Source organism: Lactuca sativa, chromosome 4 (genome assembly GCF_002870075.4).
Source record: "Lactuca sativa cultivar Salinas chromosome 4, Lsat_Salinas_v11, whole genome shotgun sequence".
NCBI classification, from domain to species: domain Eukaryota; kingdom Viridiplantae; phylum Streptophyta; class Magnoliopsida; order Asterales; family Asteraceae; genus Lactuca; species Lactuca sativa.
The window spans coordinates 378,331,478-378,338,269 of record NC_056626.2 but is presented as its reverse complement, the minus strand read 5'-3'; the positions used below and the strand labels follow the sequence as shown (position 1 = coordinate 378,338,269).

At 30.4% G+C, this 6,792-nt stretch overlaps 1 long non-coding RNA gene across 1 annotated transcript; it reads right to left on the bottom strand.

Annotated features, from left to right (window-relative positions):
- Nucleotides 1-4,869: 4,869 nt before the first annotated feature.
- Nucleotides 4,870-5,300, bottom strand: LOC128133949 (uncharacterized). The gene is made up of 3 exons (XR_008232270.1): nucleotides 5,200-5,300; nucleotides 5,005-5,116; nucleotides 4,870-4,915 (listed from the first exon to the last, which is right to left on the bottom strand). It is a non-coding gene; the product is annotated as an uncharacterized LOC128133949 (long non-coding RNA).
- Between the last annotated feature and the right edge of the window lie 1,492 nt (nucleotides 5,301-6,792).

Genomic DNA, 6,792 nt, shown 5'->3' with positions numbered 1-6,792 from the left:
TTGTAAATGTCTTTTCATTGTTATAAGTTTCATCAAGTAATATATAATACAAATAAATATATTTAAGGTCAAAGTTGAAGAAAAAAGACTTCAAAAGTCAAAAGTGAACAATTAATTTGGGACGGAGGGAGTAAAAGTTATGCTGAGTAAACTATAAATTCTCAATTTATTATATATTTCTAATTGTATTACATGTATAAAATATAAAATAACAATAGTAATTAATTTCCATATAACATATATATCTCTAGATACTATAGATAAATATGTGATTATATGTATCTATAGATAAATACAAGTTTATATTGAAATAAAAAAATAAAAACACATTTATCTAAATACTACAAATAAAAAAGAAAAAAAACCGAGAGCCGGTGAAAGTATTGTCGGGAAGGAGAGAAGCCGGTGAAACTGTTGATGGGAAGATCGATTCTTGACCTAGGAAGAATAGACGGCAAGGTTTGGAGCAGATCTTGTACAACTAAACCTTGAAGGATACTTACAGGTGGGTGAGTTAAATTGTAAGTGGTAGTTTTTATAATTTTAATATCTAAATTTTCTATAGGTTGAGATTAGTGACATAAACTTGAGAATTTCATTTTTCCTGATTTTTCATGGGTTTTTCAATGATTTAGTTATTTTTTTTAACATTCCTCCTATGAATTTCATGTAGGTTACAGGTGAGTTAGTATATGAATTTCGTTTCATTATACTGGATTGTTGCTTAATTCCAAAGTCTCCATTAAAGTTAGAAGGGCAAGATGGTATTTTTGTTAACTCATTCAACAATTTTGTTTTCAGTTGAGCAACTTGCAGAAGGTCTATCACATCGATTAATAGGTATGTTCTTTTTCTACATCGTATTCAATAACACTATGATTCAACTTGATAACTGGCTGTATTCCTACTCTAAGGTTAATTTTGTATCAGGCAAATGGTTGCTTATCTTACTTTGACAAGGTCCCAGATGGATTTTACTTTATTCATGGAATGGATCCATATGTATGGTCAGTATGCAACAATCCTCAAGAAAGTGGACGAATTCGTATTGGTTCGGGTCTCTAAAAGTTGTTAATTCTCCTTCTGAATCTATATTTGAAGGCATTGTGACCGAATTTGTGATCCCAACCTCATGGAACTGCAGAACCAAACTCGTAACATTTATGCTAATAGCTTGATCACAACCAAAGTTGTTGAGCAACTTCCAAACCTTGCTTGCAATCAAATGGGATGAGTATTGTAGAAGAGATGGTACCTCATCTTGCCTTGTTTGTATGGGCATTGATAGGAGAGCTTGTGTATGTGATTTATGTGTGGGAATCATAGATCCCTGCAACATACAGTTTATGTGCCTGCAGCTCATGTGGATGAAATTTACAGGAAAAGAGCCAAATCATTTTATTCTTAATTAATAGACCAAATTCAGATTGTTTGGCATTAGCAACACTTATACTTTAAAATATTTTTGTAATATATGTGATGGAGTTGAAGGTCAGAAGGGAAATGTTCATTTGATGTAAAGATTTATATACTATTATTAGGAGTTTTTAAATTTTCTTTCGGCAATTCCATAATGAAATGTATAATTTATCTTTCTTTCAATTCCATGGTTATTGAAATAATTGTAATGTTTACCTTGTCAAGATCTATTAAATCTATTTATTTTGGTATGTGTATCATAAAACTTGAGAGTACTTTCAATTAAGCTATCTGAGTCCATTATTAATCAGAACATGACTCCTACACATACCATACCATACCCTGGGTTGTCTTTATTGAAGAGTATTATAGAAAATAACTTTTTTTGCAATTTAAAAGCCGAACATATGCTAGGAATTAAATTTCATTCTTCAGTTTTATCTAAAGACCAAAAGACCTTCATTATAAGATGATATTCACCAACATTTGTCAAAAAAAAAATCATTATTAAAGTCATCCAACTTAGAAAACAATGTAGTAATTCAAGTTTGTAGTAATTATAAGCCTACCCCACCCCCACCCCATATTAATGAAGAACTAAGTAATAAATATACATAAAATAATGCAAACATGTACATACACAAATAAAATGACAGTTTCAGACATATATTACAAGATTGGACGAAAACTTGGAGTTTGTAAAGTGGTAAAAATGGGAAGACTTTGGAAGTAAGATGCTATAAAATGGTTGTTTTACACAAAAACAACAACACATGGACTTTGAAAGTAAGATGTTATAAAATGGTTTTTTTCACAAACAAAAACATCAGTAGTGGCAGGCGTAAAATAGGTTGATGCATTGAACAATTTAATTTTAACAAAAAGATAAATCATGTTTCTATATAACAAAACAAAAAGAGAAGTAGTGGCAGGGTAAATTGGGTAATTGCATTGGAAAATGATTTTTTTTAATTATCCAAAAAAAACACTATTACACTACAACAATAACAAAAAGTTGATTGAAGTATTCCATTTGTTTATAATGGATTATTATAAAACATGCGTTTTTTTTGTAATTTTTAAAATTTTTAGTTGACGTATTCCATTTGTTTATAATTGATAATAATGATGTATGGCTGGATAAAGTAGTGTACATATAACACACAAGGTTTATTCTTTTTTTAGACTGAACAAATCGTCTAAATGATCATTTTACCCTAGCATTTGAAATAACAAGTTTCAGAATACACACCTTCAGGAGGCTGAGGTGATTTCTTTCTTGAGTTGAGTCAATATATCCTCCATTGTGTAATCTCTTTGCCAATCAGAAAGCATTGGAAAAAGAGAAGGTTCCACCTTACATTATTTAAAAAATATATTTTCATATATAAAACTAAATAGGGGAGAATATATAAATAAATAAACATATAGTACATACCACACCAGTCTCCTGATTCACACAACTCATGTTTATTCGCGATTGAAATTTGACAGTCAGTGGTTTTTCTGGATACTCATGGCAACAAAATAGTTTAAGTTGATAGATGCTCCCTTCATGAACAGTCGGAGATATGTAAAGCAATGAGATTTATATAAAATTTACATGTTGATAATATAAAATAAAAATTAATATAACAGCAAAATAAAAGGGAATTGAGAAAGATTATATGAGAAGGACCAATGATGGTTCCAGTCCATGACTGCATGTAGACATCATCGACATCATCCATTCCATAGCTGACAGTTCTATCATCGATTCCCTTCTCTCCTCTTTTAAGTTCTTCTAGTAATCTAAAGCTCCTAGGAACTGAATTCAACACAAATCATTATGAATAGTTGAAGAAACGCATGACAATTTATATAAGAAATAATTACTCAATTGGAACATGTATCATCATTACCTGGAACTAAGGTTACAATACAATATATATATATTATGTATATACACACAAAACATGTATATGCACCAATTTCATAATCACTTAGTTATAATGAATGACCAAACATTCTTCTACCTAAACCTCTATTGAATTTTGGACTTATTTTTTTTGAGCTTTTGCATAATTGCAGACAATAACAGAATAACAGTTATAAGAGTCTGTATATGTTTGAGCATTTACCTAATTACCTTCTTGACAATCAGCTGAAAACTGCTCATTCATGGAAAACTAAATGAAAGGCTACTCTTAAACTATGTGTAAAATAAAACTTCCTGCTATGGGAGTCTTGGAAGATGAGCAAGCGACGTTAACTTCTATTTGTTAAACCAGATGCTTCTATTTGTTTTTTTTTTCTATGGGGAGCAAATTACATAATAAAAATTACCTCACTCTTCTAAACATTAGGGGTCTACAGTCTACAATAGAGAAAATGTGATAACAAAATGGGTAATGATGATTAAATCTTGAGTGCAAAAGTAAAACAGAAATAACAATCAAACCTTAGGAGAAGCATTTTGAAATCTACGGAAATAATTCAAAAGATATTATTACAGGATACCACTTACCAACAACTAAATTCTTTAAAGAGTTTTTAGACTGTAAGGACAATGGTCTCTTTCGATTAACTTTGAGAACAAAAGTGAAGGCATGTACATGTGAATATACTTTCTTTATGAAATGAACTTACAGGAAATTCTCAGGGACCAAGAATGTAAATTACTCAATAAAAAAAGCTGAATACACATTGTTAAATGGGATAAAAAAAATAAACAAGATAAAGAAGCACTAACGCTCCCCAGAAACATGCATTGAAGAAAAGATATGAGCGGTGCCCCCAGAGTCTTTGCCTATGTTGACAAAATTCACATATTTTTGCCTTGTTGCTACATCAGAACTCCTGTAAACAACATTTAATAAAACTCTGATTATATTATACCCTTTAAAATAAGAAAATTTCAATGAACATGGAATAAAGAAGAATTACAATGAACCAAACACTTAAAAAGTAGGATTGTTTTGATTAGTTTTTGAGTAAATTACAATTTTGATCTCTGAGTTTAGCTGAATTTTTCGGTTTTGGTCGCTAAAAGAATTGGGTTGTAATTTCGTCATTATTTTAAAGTTTTCTTTCAACTTTGGTCCCTCGGTCATCTAAGTTAACAGTCCAACTGTTTATCTAAATGCCCATTTTGCCCTTAGACCAAAGCTGAAAAAACAGTATACTTAATACTATGGAAAAGTGTATGACTTATATTTGTATCAGTGTATTGTGTATGCTCTTCAGATATAACATTTTTAACAAAATAATATATTTCAAATACTATATTAAACCTTAATTATAAAAAAGGAGTAAACTACCTATTTGGTCCCAATATAGACTGTTTTCTTCAGTTTTGGTCCATGGACAAAATGGCCATTTTGTAAAAACAAGAATCGTCTATTTATAAAAATTAAAAACCTGAAAAAGGTCATCAGTGATAAGTAATGTCTGAACAACAATACTTTCATGGGGGAACCTCAACATGCTTTGGTCCTTAACATGCACGATGTGGATCCTGCAACAAAAACAAATAATATCAAAATGAGTATCTGCATATGTTTTAAGGACTAATTTACAATACTGCCATTAAAGTTGGAAACTTACATTAGTAAGCATAGTGAAGAAATCCTTGAGAACTCGCACCTCTTGGGCTGCTTTTGTATCTTTTATAATATTCATCACATTTGGAGCATCAAGAACCTCTCTTAAACTATGTCTGTGTAACAAACAAAACAACAAATGTTACTTAAATATGACATCAAAAAATTTGAACAAAATGAATATAAGAAAAATTCGTACTTGTATCCTGAAGTGGAGTGTACAAGAATTATGTGTGATTTGTTCTCAATTATGTCCCTCAAATTTCTCCTTTCTGCTTCCAACATTAAATGCCAATGAAAAAATAAACACCTGAAATTGTCAACAAACTTTCACATATCCAAGTTATAAAAACTCTAAATTCAAACAAATAGATTGGTGGTTGTCTGGAAACAGGCCAAGATGCTAATGAAACAATGTTTGTCTGGAATGAGTTTTTGACTACTACAATCCACAATCAGGTCAACAATAACCTCTGGAAACATTCTTCAGGTTTGAATTCAATCAATCTATTGAAGTTCAACCAAAAGTCAAACCATATATAACACATGAAGAGAGCGTCCAATGGCGTTGATTTGTATAAAATCTGAATTAAGTCTAACTCATCATTCTTTTTAACCCAAAAAATCTGCCCATGGATTCAGCAGCAGTTTGAAAGGTTAACCTATTCTAGAATCTCCGGATCTAAAAAGACAACACAAGAAGACCGTGAAAAGAATAAGAAAGTTACAGAAATAATTACCCTTTTGTAGGCATTGGAATCAAGCATGTTCTTAAAAAGTTTCGCAACATCGTTCCTCAAATACTTATGCGTTGCATTCCGCTTTGTCATTATCAAATTAAGTGGTGTGTCCATCATCTTGATCTGTGACTTGATATCACAAAGTCATCATTGCATAGAAGTATTGATAACTCAGACACTCTCGATTTGGCCAACATCATCGAAAATTTCCTAGAAGAAAGAAAGAAGAGATCAATAAAAGGGGCAAATTGGATGAGGAATTGTAACAATGAAATTGATATTGAAAAGGATCTGATGATTCCAAAAGTAAAAAACAATTCGATGAAGAATAGAAATCGATTACACAAATGCATTATTGGAAGATAAGAAATTTTGAATTTGGGAGTAAAATCAAGAAGAGCTAACTGTGCATTCCCCTGGAGGTGTTTGAAGAGGTGAGGTAGATGCAAATTAGGAATATGTTTTTTGGCATGAATGAAGTAAAAAGGAATGGTTTTTATGTTTCTTTAGGTTACAATTGAGAGAGAGAGAGAGAGAGAGAGGGAGGGCAGATGACGAAGGAAAGAAGAGAGAGGAATGTAACAGTGTTTGAATAACCTTGGTTAAGGAAGGATGATGTAAGCAAATAATCTAACGGTGAAAAATTAAGGATTGAAATGAAATGAATGGTCCTGATTTCTTAAGATTAGAATTTAAGTTTCTCTTTTAATAATATTTAGAGATAGATATCAAACCTAAAGTGTAATCATAAATAAACTTAATTTCAATTTTAAAATAATATCTTTACTTCTACTTATAAAATTATGTCTTTAACATTTAACATATTATACTTAATTTATTAGATTTAATATGTTGTTATATGTAAACCATTATTAGTTTAAACCTACAACTTTTGAACAGTTTTGACAAAATACATAAATTGTTAACTTAAATATAACATTACAATGTTTTTACTTAAATATAAATTTCAGCTCCACTAAAAAAACCAAAGAATATTTTGTAAATAGTTAAAAGTGATAAATTGTAGGATAAATGCAAAAAGTAAATTGTAA